The 19,383-nt window shown below is 41.0% G+C and overlaps 1 protein-coding gene across 1 annotated transcript in view; it reads left to right on the plus strand.

Moving 5' to 3' along the window:
* The window catches only part of LOC127430655 (actin-binding LIM protein 3-like), a 153,136-nt gene that overhangs the window by 12,122 nt on the left and 121,631 nt on the right, over nt 1–19,383 (plus strand). The gene's annotated exons all lie outside the window — the stretch shown is intronic.

Raw genomic sequence — 19,383 nt, forward strand, 5'->3', positions numbered from 1 at the left:
CAATCACAGTGTGTTAGACTAAAGAATATAGTTCTGATGTGCGGCAAAATGGTGTTGAGCTTCACAAAATGGGAAGTGGCTATAAGAACATAGCCAAAGCATTGAAAATACCCATTTCCACCATCAGGGCAATAATTAAGAAGTTCCAATCAACTAGAGATGTTAAGAATCAGCCCCGAAAAGGACATGTGTTTATATTGTCTCCATGCACAGTGAGGAGGATGGTTCAAGTGGCCAAAGAATCTCCAAGGATCACAGCTGGAGAATTGCAGAAATTAGTTGGATCTTTGGGTCAGAAAGTCTAAAATTGTTTTTTTTTTTTTTTTTTTTTTTTAAATCAGACATCACCTATATCTCCACAATTTGTTTGGGAGGGTTTCAAGAAAAAAAGCCTCTGCTCTCATCCAACAACAAACTCAAGTGTCTTCAGTTTGCCAGACACTACTGGAACTTAAAATGCGACCAGGTTCTATGGTCAGATGAAACAAAAAAAGAGCTTTTTGGCAACAAACACTAGAGATGGGTTTGGCACACACAGAGATGAAGTACCCAATGCCCACGGTTAAATGTGGTGCTGCATCTTGAATGTTATGGGGTTGTTTTTCTGCCAGAGGTCCTAGACATCTTGTTCGGATACATGGCATTATGGACTCTATCAAATATCAACAGATACTAAATCAAAACCTGACTGCCTCTGCCAGAGAGCTAAAAATGGGCCGTGGTTGGATCTTCCAGCAGGACAATGATCCAAAACAAACATCAAAATCAACACAAAAATGGTTCACTGACCACAAAATCAAGGTTCTGCCATGGCCATCCCAGTCCCCTGACCTGAACCCCATAGAAAACCTGTGGGGTGAACTGAAGAGGAGAGTCCACCAACATAGACCTCTGAATTTGAAGGATCTGGAGAGATTCTGTATGGAGGAATAGTCTCAGATCCCTTGCCATGTGTTCTCCAACCTCATTAGGCATTATAAGAGAAGACTCATAGCTGTTATCTTTGCAAAGGGAGGTTGCAAAAAGTATTGAATAAAAGGGTGCCAATAATTATGGCCAATGCGTTTTGGAGAAAAATATTTATTTAATAATGAGATATTTCCCCCTTTTCAATTGTTTAACTTAAATTAAAGGTTAGATTTTTGTGAATTTTTTGAATGAAAGATCAAAAGGCTAAACAATGCAGATTTTTTTTTCACAGCCTTCTTTGCACATATTTACCAAGGGTGCCAATATTTTTGTATTTTGTACTGTACACTGTACACTAGTTGACCTTGAAATTGCTTGACTGAGCTAGTAATTGGGACCAGGGGTGTAAAGTAATTGAGTAAATCTACTTAAGTATTATACTTCAGTATTATTTTTAGGGATTTTTACTTCACTTGAGTGCAATTTTAATGGAACACTTGTACTTTTACTTAATTACATTTCCATAGAAAAAATAGTACTTTTTACGTGGAAATATTTGTGTGACTAGACTGTATGTGACCGCCCGACAGACTGTGATGTATTCATTCAAAACTATGAGCACGAAATAAAAAACCACTGACAGTTTTTGTCATAAACTTTATTCTCAACGCCTGCTACTTCTACAGATTGGATAGTTATAAAGTCAGAAATGATCATTCATGTTGCATATACACTGCCTGGCCAAAAAAAAAATAAATCACAGTTTGGATTTAAATAAGCAGATACATAAGAGACTATGATTGGATCATTATTGCAGTGAGTAATTTGTTTAAGCTGGCAACAATTCCTTTAACCCTAACTGATGCAGTGTTTAGCTTCTCATTTCTTTAACCGCCATGTCAGAAGATGTACCCCGTGGTCATGGAAAAGATGTTACTGTGTTTCAGAAGGGGCAAATTATTGGCATCAAGCAAAGAGATTGCTGAAATCACTGGAATTGGGTTGAGAACTGTCCAATGCATTATTAAGACCTGGCAGGATAGTGATGAACCATCAGCTTCGCAGAAGAAATTTGTTCAGAAAAATATTATCTTTAATGATCGTGATCGGAGATCACTAAAATGCTTGGTGAAGTCACATCATAAAAAATTGACAGTAGAACTCACGGCTATGTTTAATAGTGAAAGTAAGAGCATTTCCACATGCACAATATGATGAGAACTTACAGGATTGGGACTAAAAAGCTGTGTGGTCACAAGAAAGCCACTTGTTAGTGAGGCTAATTGAAAAAACTTAAATTGGCTAGGGTGCATAAAGATTGGACTGTGGAGCAATGGAAAAGATCATGTGGTCTAATTAGCCCAGATTTACCCTATTCCAAAGCGATGGGTGTGTCAGGGTAAGAAGGGAAGCACATGAAGCGATGCACCCATCATGCATAGTGCCCACTGAACAAGCCTCAGGAGGCAGTGTTATGATCTGGGGTGGCTTCAGTTGGTCAGGTCTAAGCTCAGCAACGTGATGCACCAATAAAATGAAGTCAGCTGAATACCTGAATGTACTGAATGACCAGGTTATCCCATCAATGGATTTTTTCTTCCCTAACGGCATGGGCATATTCCAGGACGACAATGCCAAGATTAATCAGGCTCAAATTGTGAATGAGTGGTTCAGGGATCATGCAGAATCATTTTCACACATGAATTGGCCACCACAGAGTCCTAACCTTAACCCCACTGAAAGTCTTTGGGATGTGATGGAGAAGACTTTACAGTGTGGTCTGACTCTCCCTTCATCAATACAAGATCTCGGCCAAAAATTAATGCAACTCTGGACAGAAATTAATGTTGTGACATTGCATAAGATTGTCGAAACAGTGCTACAAAATATGCGCACCGTAATCAAAGTTAAAGATGGTCCAACGAAATATTAGAGTATGCGACTTTTTTTGGCCAGGTAGTGTGTGTATATATATATAAACAAAAAGCTTTTGTAATTAAATGTGTACATGTAATTTATTTCTACACTTGCCTTCATGTTTAAATCATATCTATGAATTTCTACTCCCTATTTGCTGAATTATTATTGTTGTTGTTGTTGTTGCAACTATTAATTATAATAAAAACTATAAAACCAGCAATGATAATGGTAATAATAATGATATGAAAAAAAAAATAGTGGAATCCGAGTAAATATTAATTATGAATTTTATTGAATTCGTCCATCTGATCAAGGTTTGGTAGCAAACCTCAGAAAACAATTCACAAACCAACAACATTATGATTTCTTCAAATCATCGTTTGAATTTTTTTTATCTTTCTTTATGTCTCAAGGGGCTGGGTGCTCTGACATGGCAATTTGTGAGTGCCTTCTCCCATACAACGGAACATTGTGTGACGGTGGCAACAATTTTGCAAAATAAAATGATGTGGTTCATTACACGTCTCAGGGCAGTACCGAAGTGAAATGTCCACTGTGTGGTGCTAAAAGCGAGTGAAATATTCTCCCGAACAGATGAGGTTTTTAAGGTTCTATCGAGATTTAAATCAACAAAACCTACCTCTCTACCATAAACCTTAAGCATAAACCTAACCGACAGTGTCATAAAAAGCAAATGTGAGATGAAAAGCACAATTTGTGAAACAACCACATCATTTTGTGGTGCTTCTATGACACATTCGGCTCACGTGTTGTCTCGTGTGCTCTTTTGGACCCGTACCCAAGCTTTGTATCGCATATGCAACACTTTATCAGTTAAGCTGCCGTGCAATTTGATCACACTAAAACAAGCTTGTTTATGTAGTTGATTATGTAATGTAAACATGAAAATGAGTCATGCGCTATAGTTAAGGTGTTGTATGTCATAAGACAGCATTGTGTGAGGAACAGAGCGAAAAGTGTTTATGAACTGATAATCTGCTATTTTACTCGAGATTTCAGTAAAGGGGGATAAAAGTCATTGCTGTTTTAGCACCTCTAGTGTTTATTCCACCAGGAAATGGCCATGCTATGTACAACAGGCCACATAAAAACCATTATGCAAAAATGTAGTTATTGTAACATAATTCTATGACAAGGTTGCGAATGCCACTGGGGGAGAAATATGACAGTCGTCAGAGACAGTAAAATGGTGACTTAAACAAATCAAATTCTTCTCTCTTGACTTCATTCTAGATAGGAAAAAAGTTACTTTTTACTTTTTTAATACTTAAGTACAATTTAATGGGAATACTTTTTTAGTTTCACTCAAGTATATTTTTTGTTAGATACATGGACTTTTTATTGAGTAAACTTTTCACTCAGTATTCATACTTTCACTTAAGTATAATTTCTGAGTACTTTTTACACCCCTGATTGGGACATGAGATTTATAGTGACCTCGTCATCTGATTTCTAACCCTGTCACTGATGGGGAAACATAGCCTGTAAATCCTGGTTGGATGGTGCTGATAAATTCGATTCCCTGATGATTACACCATCACGGTGAAATGACAAGGTTGACGTCGGCCAAAACAGAAGCTTGAGTCCTGTGTGTTCATCTCTGTCATAAAACTGAGACAAATTCTCCTTGTCACTGGGGGGTATTCCAGAAAGCAAGGTTAACCTACCGAGACATAAACCTGAACTCAAATATTGCCTACTCACGGTATTCCAGTGTTCTGTCGAAGTCTGTTTCCACTAAGTTTACCCTTTGTCGAAGTCTGTTCTCCCTATGTTTCCCCTTAGGTTTGTGTCGAAGTCTGTTCCCCCTATGTTTAATGTTTAATGGCGCAGTCGAACTCTGTTCCCACTATGTTTCCCCTTAGGTTAGTGTCGAAGTCTGTTTCCCCTATGTTTCCCCTTAGGTTAGAGTCGAACTCTGTTCCCCCTATGTTTCCCCTTAGGCAGTGGCGGACTGGCCATTGGGAGATCCGGGACTTTTCCCGGTGGGCCGCCCGTGAAATGGGGCTGCATGGGCCACCGCGTTATGCAGAAGGGGGCAGCGATATGCAGAAAAGGACAGCTCAACAACTTTTGGGCCAGTTTCTATGTAAACTCCCAGGCCGAATTTTCTTCCCAGTCCGCTCCTGCCCTTAGGTTAGTGTCGAACTCTGTTCCCCCTATGTTTCCCTTTAGGTTAGTGTTGAAGTCTGTTCCGCCTATGTTTCCCCTTAGGTTAGTGTCGAACTCTGTTCCCCCTATGTTTCCCTTTAGGTTAATGTTGAAGTCTGTTCCCCCTATGTTTCCCCTTAGGTTAGTGTCGAACTCTGTTCCCCCTATGTTTCCCCTTAGGTTAGTGTCGAAGTCTGTTCCCCCTATGTTCCCTATCTGTCATTCACTCGACGTTGTGTCGATGTAGTGACACTAGGGGTCACTCTTGGGAGCCCGAAACACCTCTGGTCTTTGAAAAAAGTATTTGCATACCACTCCCTCGAACATACGGGTATAAAAGGAGCTGGTATGCAACCACTCATTCAGATTTTCTCTTCGGAGCCGAACGGTCGATGCTCACTGAGCTGAATTCCGACAGCTGTTCATTTACCTCTGCTGGATCTGATGGCACATTTCAGCGGCTTCTCCCCCCTCTGCACTGGTGCACTGCAGAGAATGCCCCTGGGCTCTTCGGCAGAAATAAAAGAGTATATTCTAAAAAAAAAGAGTATATTTCTCTAAAAGAGCGGCACACACGGAACGTCTTTTTAAAGACGCGTCTTTTTAAAGATGCCTTTCCTTTTGTGTGTTATTCCTGGTTGCGGTAGTTATCTCTCGCCTTCTGATGGTCACGATCGCTGTCTTTCGTGTCTGGGCGCTACCCACGTGGAGACAGCGTTCATGGATGGATCATGTACTCATTGCGAGAACATGACCATGGCAACTTTGCGGTCGCGGCTTGCCTTCGTAAAAAAGCAAGCCACCCCAGCGGCTCCCTGCCTCGGTCCTTCTACCTACGGGTATGAGGCATGCGCGGCTAGCACTGGGGGCGATTTGGGGACCCCAATGGGACCACCTCCACCGGGCATCCCCCCACGGACCTCCCGTTCCCCAGCATGCTCGTCTGCCCCAATCGGGTTTCCGGATGAGTCTGCCGGCTCGTCTCATGGCGAGTTCGGCCTCTTGTTCGGAGCCCGCGAAGGTGATGAGCTCTCGAGTGCAGCATCGGAGAGCGGGCTCGTCCAGTCGGATGCGGAAGCCTCAGCTGGGCTCCCCCCCTTGGGTACGGTCGCCCAGTCACAGGCTGACGTGGAATGCGGAAAGATGATGGACATGCTTTCCCGGGCAGCCGCGAGCGTCGGGCTAGAGTGGAACCCTCCTCTCTCCCCTGAATCCTCGCAGCTCAATGATTGGTTCCTGGGCTTGCGGCACCGCTCACAGCCACACCCCACCCCAGTTCCTTTCTTCCCGGAAGTGCACGAGGAGCTGACAAGGTCGTGGGAGGCACCTTTTACTGCCTGGTCCTGATCTTTCAGCTCCCCTGCCCTCACTACCCTCGATGGTGGGGTGGCCAAGGGCTATTCGGCGATCCCCCCAGTGGATAAGGCGCTCATGGTGCACCTATGCCCGAAGAGCACCGGCACCTGGCGCGGGTGCCCAAAGCTCCCGTCCAAGGCCTGTAGGTTTACGTCGTCCCTGACGGCCAATGCCTACGGTGCCGCTGGACAAGCCGCCTCCACCTTGCATGCCTCTCCTGCAGGTACATCAAGCCAAGGCACTGAAAGAATTGCACGAGGGTAGTTCTGACCCGGGATTGATGCAGGAACTGTGCTCGGTGACCGACCTCACTCTCCGGGTGACGAAGTTCATGTCACGGTCTCTCAGGCGGACGATGTCCACCCTGGTGGTCCAGGAACGCCACCTTTGCTTCAACCTGGTCGAGATGAGAGAGGCTGACAAGGCAAGGTTCCTTGACACCCCCATCTCCCAGGTTGGCCTGTTCGGCGACACCGTCGAGGACTTTGCCCAGCAGTTCTCGGCGGTGAAGCAGCAGACGGAGGTCATTCAACATATCCTGCCCCGGTGCGGCTCAAGACCCCGCACCCCGTCTGCTTGTCGCCAAGGGCATCCTCCTACAGCAACAGCACCGGCTCTGCCACAGCCCACTCCCACGGCCCGGCCCCGGTGTGGAGCCCACCACAGAAAGCAGACACCACCCGTCTCACAGCCGGCCGCCAAGAACCCGAGAAAGGATTCGAAGCACCCCTGAGATGGGTGTAAGACCATGTGATGTATTTCCACTCAAAATACCCCCCCCCACTTCCCCTTGGGAGTGACACCCCCCCGACGTAGACACTTATGGCCCCAGTCGGTAAACAAATTCCACTCTTTTTGGGGAGAAAAGAGATGAAAAGAGGCCACGACTGGGCTAGTCTGTCCCTATTTTTTGTGCAGTCGACTTGTTCCCGAAGGACCGTTCAACGCTCATAAGAGCATTGGGGGAGGTTACGTGACGGCCTGGTGCGCTGGCTGTGAGGCACACAGCGGTCTGCTGTCTCGCACCGCCAGTCCACGTAACACAGTTCAGCTTATTGTGGCATTTCGTATAGGGACCCCTAGTGTCACTACATCGACACAACGTCGAGTGAGTGACAGATAGGGAACGCCCTGGTTACTTTCGTACTTTCGTGTGTTCCTCCTGCCACAATACTGAACTACCTGCTGAAATGTCCTGGACTTTGTCTCGGCTCCACAGCACAAAACCTGAATGAGTGGTTGCATACCAGCTCCGTTTATACCCGTATGTCTGGGGGAGTGGCATGCAAATTCCACTCGCCAATTCGCATTGGCCTTTTTTCAAAGACCGGAGGTGTTTGGGGCTCCCAAGAGTGACCCCTAGTGTCACTACATCGACACAACGTCTTGTTCCCTCCATCAGGGAACGGAGGTTACGAAAGTAACCAGGACGTTTCCCACACTGCTGATGCAACACACTATTGGCCACACCACAGGATAAGGTTAACATACTTGAACCGATGCAAAAATGTCTGTTGGGAGATGGTGCTTGTCAATAACTCGACAGAATAGGACTGAACATTCGTAAGCAAAATGCCAACTTCCTGTTTGATCATGTTGTACATTGGCCTCATAGACTTTATTAAAGGGGGTGCCCAAGCCATATCTAGAGACCAGAAGATCACAGAGACAGCAGCAGCTGGTGCTTTTCAACAGTGAGACAGCACAGACAGGGCTCCAGACTGCAACTATATGGTCGCATTTTGCGACTATTTTTCCTAACAGTGCGATTAAACTTTGCAAGAGGTCACACTGGTGTGACTACAAACTTGTCCGACTCTCTGACAGTGCGCTGTTTTTTGTTGCGCATGAGAAATGACAAACGGCAAACGTTCCAAAAGCTAAAGGAAACAGCTAAGTCTTTCTAAGCAAGTCAGTCCACAGTATCTTTAGAATGCTCCCAGGAGACTATTTCCAGTCATGCTGAATGGGGGAACACCAAAATCTCAAAAACAATTGGTCAAGATTATGATCAAAGAACATATTTCAAATCAGCAGCAAAATCTGACAACGTTGGAATCATAAATTGTGCTTTTTGTTACCTCAGATTACTCTTAAAAAAAACCTACATTTTCCCGGCTTGTATAGCTAATGCGCATGCACGTTCTCGAGTTGAATGACTCGATGTCCTTTCTACATCTGTTGACAGTTGGGCGCTAGAGCTTCTTGGTTGGGCGTTCCTATTTCTCCCATTCATTTAAAAGAAGTGGCCCGTCTCTGCTAAATAGTCTCTGAAACAGCTTCGTCAGTGCGGCTCAAGGCTCAGTGGACAGATCAGAGCAGAGACGTGCATTTACATGGACCGGTCTCGAGTGCTCAGCAGTGCAGATCATCATAAACAGCGCTGTGAGAAGCATGGGCTGGGTTGTGGATTTGGCATTGATTTTTTTTCTTTTAAACCTCAATGAAAACCCATAATGTGCGATGATTAAACTAGTTTAAAATCAAATTAAATGGCCCCAACCATCTAAACAGAATTGAAAGGAAAAAAGGAGAAATCTGTACCATAAGCAGACAGAAATTGAAAGGCTTTCGATCACATCAATCACATCACAGATATTAAAAAATAGTTACAATGAATTTATACAAATATATCAGGGTAGTGAGGGAATACAATTTAATTTCTGGATGTGTTTTTTCTTATGACAAAATGGAATAATTTGTTTTATGGTTACTGTCCATTATGGTTTTACTTTTACCTTTGGTTACTATGATCTAATTGCAAATACCACAGTTAAAACTATGGATACAATGGAACTTTCCTTTTGTGTAAAGTCTTTTCTAATGCTCTCTGATTGTAGAAAAAGGATATGTTTGTCTTCAGATGACTGTATTTTAATCAGCAAGATCCTGATGAAAAGAAACCGTGAAAGAAAACAAATTCCCGCAATCACACCGTGTCCTAACCAGACGTAAGCGATAAAAGTTATATTTTCCATTAAACAGAGTGTGATGAGGAGGAAGGTGTGGCTGGGCCGTGAGGGTGCATGGCCAGTGCTGAGTCACCTAATCAGCTGGGAGGGGGATTAAGACCAGCTGGGGCACCAGATCGAAAGAGAGAGAGACATGTGGCTGCTGTGTGTGTCTGTGTGTTTTATGTTATGTTTAAATTCAGTTCATGTCATTAAAGTTATGTTGACTGTTCTGCCAATTTTCGCCTCCTCCTTGCCCATCCTTTACCCATTACACAGAGTTTTTGTCCTAACCTGTCACGACAGGGCATTCTATTTTTGGAATGTTTTCTATTTTCTGCGACATAGTGCAAAAATGGGTCTAAAATCCTTCTCATAACATTATATATTAAAGCTGGGGTGACACTAGCCGGTTCAAAACACCTTTATTTTCGCAGAGGATGTCACAGACCTACGGAATGTAGTGTTTGAGGTCTCGTTCTATTCAACCGGTGCTTTGTCATAGACACACACACTGGCTTATTTTAACTTTCTCTCCATTTCCCTGCCACAAGAAGATCGATGAAAAAAACAACAGAGTACTGCTTGAGTGCATGAACATTAAAATCGGTAATAGTCTGAATTTTGATTTGATTCATAAAGTAACTTTGCCCTTTGTATGTGTGTGATCGTGTACTTAACCACTTGAGGTTTGCCGTAGAATGTGTATGTCCATACACAGCTTCAGTGAGACAATTAGGTACGTTCAATAAACAGACTGTTCCATCTGACTGTTGTAACATCTGCTTTTATTGTCAGTCTGCTGGGTATCCATCCAGAATGTTTCACATTTTTAAAGCACTTTTCTAAAAATTAGACTTAAGAAAATACGAATTGTTGCGCATTTCCATCCACTATGTAATGCGCATTATCATGAGGGAGCCGCCTCGTCATGATGGAGCAGCTGAATGACCTCTCCCTGCTTTGGGGAGTATTATTTGCAAGATTGGAGAAAGTATCTCATTTTATTAAATGCATCCACGAGACACAGCAGAATAAGTGTAATATCTGAAATAATGTGGGTTGAAATAGCAGCGATGCCCACACACCGCCAGTCTCCAAATACCTGGGAGCGCCCGCTCTCAAAACTGTTCTGGCAGATTGTGAGGACCCACTTTATAGACCAGCTGTGGGTTAAACACTTCTGAATGACAAGCGCTATGTTCAAAGAATTGTGTGCCAAGGTCAGACCTTTCGTTGGGCGGGTCACATCAAGCTATCGCACACTCATAACACATGCACGAATGGTCAAAACCAGTCATCGTTTTGGAAATAAACCATTTCCATCACCTTAATGTGCATTTTAACTAATGCTATAGAAAATCCACCTCCTCCTAGCGCATTAAATTTAAGCGAATTTAGAAAGTTTATTCGCATATCATGCGTTTCCATTCAGGATTTCTTATGTGCAATTTCAAAATGCGAATAAAAATAGTTGGATTGAAACCCACTGATGGATAATCATTTTAGTGTATGAATAGCGCAGTATCGCATCACGTCTGGTTAGGAACCATATTGAAATGCACAAAGAGTTAAATGTAATATAGGTTATTTGTGCATTAAAGGAATATTTCGGGTTCAATACAAGTTGACAGCATTGACAGCATTTGAGGCATAATGTTGATTACCACAAAAATTCATTTTGACTTATCCCTCCTTTTCTTGAAAAAAGCCAAATCTGGGTTACAGTGAAACACTTACAATGGAAGTGAATGGGCCAATTTTTGAATGTTAAAATACTCTTTTAAAAGTACAGCCACAAGACATAAACAATATGCATATTAACATGATTTTAGTGTGTTAAAATCGCTTACTTTTTCTGTGTAACGTTATATCCAACTTTACAACTTCATTGCCATGACAACATAATGCTGTAAACCATGTATGATGAAAATCTAATCAGCCGAGAAGAGGGATAAGTGCAGCAGGATGCAGCAATTCGAGAGAGAGAGAGCAAGCGCAGCTGCCATTTGTGTATTTGTGTTTGTGTCTTTTTGTTTAAATTAAATATTATTTTGACTGTTCAGCCGGGTTAACGCCCCCTCCTTTCCTATCCTTAACCTTTGTTACATTGGTGCCGAAGCCCGGGAAGGAGGAGGGATGCGCTGTCGTGGAGTCCTCGCCATTGCCATCCGCCCAAAGGAGCAGCCACGGCCGTCCGCCGGGTGACGGAGGAGTCGCTGCCGGCCGCCTGGAAGCGGAGGAACGGCCGCCATCAACGAGGGGTGGAGGAGCTCGCTGCTGGAGCGGTGGAGCCACTGCCAAAGGCGGAAGGGCTCCCTACTGGCCGCCAAAACGCAGAGGGGCATTCCATCCGCCAGGGGTCAGAGGACTTGCTCCGGTCTGCCCGGGGAGGAGCGGCTGTCATCCGCCAGAGGGTGGAGGAGTGATCGAGGACCAGGCGACGGCATGTCTGGGAACCAGCGAGCAAGTTTTTTTCTCTCCTCTCTCTCTCTCAATGTCGTTCCGCCTTGCCCTTTCCCTCTCCTCTTTTTTTTGTTTTTCCCTCCCCTTGTCCTCCTCCCCAGCTCTAGAGAGGAGTGGAAATGCCTGCCGGCCAGAAAGGGGAGAGGGCATGTACGTCATGCCGGGGGTTCCCTCCCCGGCCTGAGGCAAAGGAGGGAGGAGTGTGACGAGGAGGAGGGCGTGCCTAGTCACGGCCCGGCCCCCAATCGGGCTAATTAGCCAAGGAGAGGGATAAGTGCAGCGGGATGCGGCAGTTCGAGAGAGTGAGACACACGCAGCTGTCGTGTGTGTATTTGTGTTTGTGTCACAAATACAGCCTCCTCCTTTCCCATCCTTAACCTTTGTTACACCATGTAATCCTGTAAAAAAAAAGATTTAAACAACTTTACAGCTCAAATAATACACAAGTTTTAACAGAAGAATTAATGTAATTGTACTTTACTTTTGTAAATGTAAATGTACTTCAAATTTCTGCCTTAAAATCCTCCAAATATTGGCCCCATTCACTGTCATTGTGAGTGCCTCACTGTAACAATTTTTGCTTTTTTTTCATGTAATCAACATTATTCCACAAATGCTGTTGATTGAGCTTAACTTGTATTGAACCTGGAATATTCATTTAAACTCATCATTGCCATATTTCTTATGGAATTTTAGAGATTTTTAGGGAGATATGCACAAAGTAAGAGATAAACATTCACTTTATTTATTCATTTTACTAATATCGATAAATGTGTCAAAGTAACAACATTACATGATGTTAAAGCTTGTTTAACAAACGGTATCAGAGTAGCAGTTGTTCAAAACATGGTAAATTATACTCTCTTTTGATAATTGCACACCTGTAGCACAAATGCTAATGTTGCAGATTTATTTGTCAATTGGGTTGCTGGGAGACATCTCTGGTGACAGTCAAACCCCTGCTAAGCTAACGTGAGCGCTGCAGTTTTGTTTCCTTACACGTCATCTTCTGAGCAACTGGCAATGGAATGCATTTATAGTCGGAGATCGGAGATATCAAGTTGGATTATCCCACATCGACTTGAATGGAATGCAGAATAAAGACCTCATGTTTGCCTTTGTTCTTTGTCTAGTGGTGGTGATTTTGATTCATCTCAGTGACTCGAGTCTTTTGAATCCGTTCACCAAAAAGATTTGTTCAGATTCTCCACTGATTTGTTCACTGATTCATTCTTTGACCACTTCTGCAAATTATGTTTTTGTGCAATAGATGGCACCAAATGACCATTTTTATGTTTTAAACGAGGAAAATCCATTGAACCAAAAGCACATTCATTCACGATTGGAACAAGTCTAATCATACTTTATTCAAATTTGCCAACAACTGACAACAAACAATATCTATCGTATTGTGAACTGCTAAGCACAACTATTTATCTAGCATATAAATAATAAAAAAAATTTTTTTTATTGAGTTTCAGTAGCATCCATATGTTATTGTAATGTGCGGTCATCACTCACTTTCATTCATAATTACTCTGGCCCCTTTTCTTGTTGAACCAGTTGACGAACTGAACGAACGATATGCAGCTCCTCCTCTCGTTCAGTTGGTCAGCAGATCCTCATTCAAGAATGAGATGTCTGATTCATTAAATTCAATTACGAATGAGTGTACCAGTACATTCAGTTCGTTCACGAATGAGACCTCTCATTTCGTTCAGACTCAAATGACTGAATCGACTGGTTCAGTGAAGGGTGTATTCTTTTAGAGGCTGTAACCAATTATATGTTCCTTCACAGCCTGCTCTCGAATGCTATTGGCTCATGCTTTAAGTCAGTCTTTAAAAGCTGGACAAAGCAACACAAATGGTATTTGAATGTCTACAAATGTACAAAGACACAAAGAGATTAAATAACCGTTTTTACCAAAAAATAACAGGTCTTATTTTTCCTATATTTTGTCAAATGCTGGGCTTTTTTTTTTTTTTTATCAAGACATAGAAAAAGTTAAAAGAAAAGCCTAAATATCTTACACTGTGCATCAAAGCACAACATTTTCATTCGTAATTCATGTCCTTTTAACTTTATGGTAATTTCTACACATTCATAAATTGAAATTTTTTTGAAATTACTTTGTCGCTGGACTCTTATTACATAACGCCTGTTTAGGACAGGGTGTAACCCTAAGGCTTAATCTTCAGCATGTAACTCATCTCAGATCATTTGTGCTACAAACAGCATCATGGTAGAAAGTTTTGCATTTGCAAGAACCGCTCAGAAAATCTCATTCGTATTTCAAATGAATTGGTTTTCACACTGACTAACCACATACTCGTGGTCACAGTTGATCAGCACATTTCTCCTGGTCTAAATTAATTCATCAAGCTTTCAGTCTTTATCTCGTTTTCCAAACAATGGCTCATTTAGCTTGTTTGTTGTGGCAGATGTGATAGAGGAGGTAGTTGGCAGCATGGCAGTGCAGGTGGCAGAAGTTTAAATGTGAAGTAAACCACACTGACAAGCGTTCCAGCAGCTGTTATAGAATACCGGGTGTTTCTATTTCATTTGTGTGCCATCTGTATTTATATCAGTGTTCTACTGTCCAATTAAATCGGCAGTGTAAAGATTCTGGTGTTTTGTCAAGCCATGTGTGCTAGTGACGTTATACAGCATGCTTTCAAATAAAAGTTCATTGGTTTTGAACATAACGAGTCCATAATGGGAGTATTATGTGAGTCATTATTCATTACAACAGTAAGTTAAGTTTCAGGCTTCGAAGATGATTGGACAAGAGGCATTCCAAGATTGCTAATATTTAGTATTACAACACTGGGATGGTTCACTATTTTTATTACTCCACTTGTCTGTGTTTGTCCAGATAGTGGTGGGTATTTTGATTCATCATTCCTTTCAATTTCTTTCACTGCATTCATTCACCATTTCTGCAGATGACATTTATGGCAGTAGATGGCAACATTAAAACATTTTTTTTTTTTATGTTAATAGTGAGGAATGTTGAGTGTAATCGGATTACAAAGTAATTAGTTATTGTAATCTAATAACTTAACGAAAAAAAAGTTGTTGAATTTTTTTTTATTCTTGTAATCAGATTACATTTGATCACTTTCAAATAAGGTGATTACTTTTAAGTACACAACTTGGGTTATGAATATTTCTAAAAAACAATTTTAAATTTTTTTTTATGTAGAATATAACCCCAATTACGAAAAAGTTAGGACAGTATGGAAAATGCTATTAAAAACAAAAAGGAATCCTTTGTAAATTCGATTCACCCTGTGCTAAATTTAAAAATAACTACAACACATTATTTGATGTTTTACCTTGTAAATGTAATTGTTATATATATATATATACACACACACACACACACACACACACACACACACACACACACACACACACAGGTGGCCAAAAGTTTGGAATAATGTACAGATTTTGCTCTTATGGAAGGAAATCGGTACATTAATTCACCAAAGTGGCATTCAACTGATCACAATATATAGTCGGGACATTAATAACGTGAAAAGTTCCTATTAAAATTTGAAAAAATTCAGAACTTCTTAAACTACTTCAAGCAGTTCTCATAAAAAAAAATCCTCCACATGCAGCAATGACAGCTCTGCAGATCCTTGACATTCTAGCTGTCAGTTTGTCCAGATACTCAGGTGACAGTTCACCCCACACTTCCTGTAGCACTTACCATAGATGTGGCTGTCTTGTCGGGCACTTCTCACACACCTTACAGTCTAGCTGATCCCACAAAAGCTCAATGGGGTTAAGATCCAGAACACTCTTTTCCAATTATCTGTTGTCCAATGTTTGTGTTTCTTTGCCCACTCGAACCTTTTCTTTTTGTTTTTCTGTTTCAAAAGTGGCTTTTTCTTTGCAATTCTTCCCATAAGGCCTGCACCCCTGAGTCTTCTCTTTACTGTTGTACATGAAACTGGTGTTGAGCGGGTAGAATTCAATGAAGCTGTCAGCTGAGGACATGTGAGGCATCTATTTCTCAAACTAGAGACTCTGATGTACTTATCCTCTTGTTTAGTTGTACATCTGGCCTTCCACATCTCTTTCTGTCCTAGTTAGAGCCAGTTGTCCTTTGTCTTTGAAGACTGTAGCGTACACCTTTGTATGAAATCTTCAGTTTTTTGGCAATTTCAAGCATTGTATAGTCTTCATTCCTCAAAACAATGATTGACTGATGAGTTTCTAGAGAAAGCTGTTTCTTTTTTGCCATTTTTGACCTATTATTGACCTTAAGACATGCCAGTCTATTGCATACTGTGGCAGCTCAAAAACAAATATAAAGACAATGTTAAGCTTCATTTAACAAAGCAAATAGCTTTCAGCTGTATTTGATATAATGGCAAGTTATTTTCTAGTACCATATTAGCAATTTAGCATGATTACTCAAGGATAAGGTGTTGGAGTGATGGCTGCTGGAAATGGGGCCTGTCTAGATTTGATCAAAAATGACTTTTTTCAAATAGTGATGGTGCTGTTTTTTACATCAGTAATGTCCCGACTATACTTTGTGATCAGTTGAATGCCACTTTGGTGAATTAAAGTACCAAATTCCTTCCGAAACAGCAAAATCTGAACATTTTTCCAAACTTTTGGCCGCCTGTGTGTGTGTGTATATATATATATATATATATAAACACTCATTTCAAATCACATGATTGCTGCACACAACAAAGTTGGGACAGTCGAGTGTTTACCAAAGTGTGACATCACAATTTCTTATAATAACACTTAAGCATTTGGCCACTGAAGACAAGTTTAGCGAGCAGATTTTTCCCCATTCATCCATTATGCAGGTCTTCAGCTGTGCAATTGTACGGGGCCTGTGTTGCCGTATTTTGAGCTTCATAACGCACCACACATTCTAAATTAGCTATGTAAAGCCTAACATATGAAAGAATTGTTAGAAAATTAAAAAAAAATTTTTACATTCAACTGTTTTTAGGACCATTAGACAAAATATAAAAAATAAATAATATTTTGACTGTCCTGTTTCTTTTTCTATCAGATTAAAGGATGTAGAGGCATGCATATCATGTACATATTTATTGTTTATATAATTTGTTTATTAAAGCATGTCATATTGGAAATCTGAGATACATTTTTGTCCTCTAAAAACAAATATAATTGTTTTCTTATAGATTTACTTAGTAAACTTTGTTATAATAATAAAAAAAAAGTGTTAAGTCTTTTAAGAGGAAAGAACAGTAATATTATAAATAACACTTTGTGAAGATTGTCAGATAAATAAATCCTAATGGCATATTTAGCCCGTAAAGCCTAATGTATCAAATCTGATACACATTATTTCAACATTGTAATTTACTAACTTTTAAGGTTAGTTCACCCAAAAATGAAAATTCTCATGATTTACTTACCTTTAAGCCATCCCAGATGTGTATGACTTTCCCTCTTCAGCAGAACCAAAGTGAATATTTTTATAAGCAGATTTCAGCTCTTTTTGTCCATATAATGCAAATGAATGGGTGCCATCAGTCTACTGGCTGTTTGACAGTCTAAAATTCAGGCAGCATAAAAGTAATCCACACGACTCCAGTCGATCAATTAATGTCTTCTGAAGCAAATCGATAAGTTTGTGTAATTATTTATTTTTTACACAAACCTAAATTGCTTACTGCCAGCAGTAGACACATTAGAGACGCAAGCGCAATGGCGCGTTAACGCGAGAAGTCAGAAGCACGCGCTTTGTTCAAAACAGAGGAACGTCATGCGAGCGTTAGTTCATTTCAAACAGAAATGCAGCGCTGGGCGGAAGCAACGATTTAAAGTTAAAAACTTTTTAATTATCAATTTGTTTCTTACACCAACCTATCAGTTTGCTTCAGAAGACATTAATTGATAGACTTGAGTCGTGTGGATTACTTCTATACTGCCTAAATATGCCTTAGACCGTCAAACAGCCAGCAGACTGATGGCACCCATTAATTTACATTATATGGACAAAAAGAGCTGGAATCAGATTAAAATCTTCACTTCGGTTCTGCTAAAGGAGGAAAGTCACATCTGGGATAGCTTAAAAGGCAAGTAAATCATGAGAAAACTCTCATTTTTGGGTGAACCTACCCTTTCAATATAGTGCTTTGAAACAACAATAGGCTAGTCTTATAAAGCAAACATTTGTCAAAAAAAGTCAATAACTTCATTAACTTGAACTTTTAAAATAAGCTGTCATTTATTCCAGCATAGTCACTTTTCGCGCAAGTCCGCCTTCATTTTTTTTAAAGGTGCATTATGTAAGATTCAGAAACCCTTGTTAATAACGACACCTTAGGCCGTTAAGTGAACTGTAGCCAGCTACCTGTTGCTCATGCTCGCGCACACACTCCACTGGGACGCGAGCAAGCATCAGCCAAAACAATGACATAATGTACAAAGAGACTGAACATAGCATAATTAAAATTACACAGTTATGATTGTTTTACTACAAACTTTGAGACTAAACTAAAACTTATTATCAGCTAACATAGCATACTGATACACACATACAGCTACATACAACCGAACTATACCAGACAGTTTATGGTTGCACTGTTATTTGCACTATTGCATGTCATTTGTACTACGAATAAGAAACCAGTGTATTTGCTTAAATTTATTCTGTATACCTGACTTTTAGAATAAAGAGAAGATCGTTGAAATTATTTGAAAGTTACGAAGCAAGGTAGCTTGCAATTCGTCAGCGTTAGCAGGCAAGATCAAGTTAGCTAAAATTACACAGATCAATCCTTATGGCACCATATGTCACACACTTTGCAGTTATGTAAGCTTACCTGTCCAATAAGAAGAATGCCAATTCAAGGTCGGTTTTGATCCCCAAAACCAAACAAAGTTCCCTCCAGGAATCAAATGCCCTGCCGATGTTCACTCTAGTTTTCGCTCGACCACGATCACATTCCCGCTTAGCCAGATGGGATTCAGTAGATACATTTTTTTTGTTTTTTTGGCTTACTCAGTTTGTGTAGGAGTCGGTGTTGTGCTGGGAGCCGGACGTTTTGCTGGATTCCATCTCTAAGATAATGTTACCTAGTGTTGCAGTTTGTTGTTGCTGTTGATCAGCGGAAGAGAAGCTATTACTGTCTGAGGCAAGGCTCTCGGGAGCACGCATAAACGTCACATTCTTTGGATTTTCCCGGCAAAAGCGACCCGCTCCCTTCGAATGAAAATTCATCTATAGGCTTTAATAGGCAACCTAGGAAGTCCGGGTAGGGTAACCCATTGCGTAACAAGCCGTTCACACATTGGCAAAAAAAAAAAAAAAAAAAAGGATATTACTTGAAAATTGTTACATATTGCACCTTTAACTGACTGATTAAAACCAATTTTTCCCCACAAATAACCACTTAATGGTGTCTTAAACATTTGAAACTTACATACCATAGGTTGTTTGGCTCATTTGCTTGAACAGACAGTGAAACAGGAGCCCTCAAACATAGTGTATCATATTGGATACACACGGTTTTATAGGGTTAAAGACAGATCAGGACTGCAGTCAGGCGATCTAGCATCTGCACTCTCTGCTTACGCCGCCATGTACGTGCCAAAT

This window comes from Myxocyprinus asiaticus, chromosome 40, assembly GCF_019703515.2.
Source record: "Myxocyprinus asiaticus isolate MX2 ecotype Aquarium Trade chromosome 40, UBuf_Myxa_2, whole genome shotgun sequence".
NCBI lineage: Eukaryota > Metazoa > Chordata > Actinopteri > Cypriniformes > Catostomidae > Myxocyprinus > Myxocyprinus asiaticus.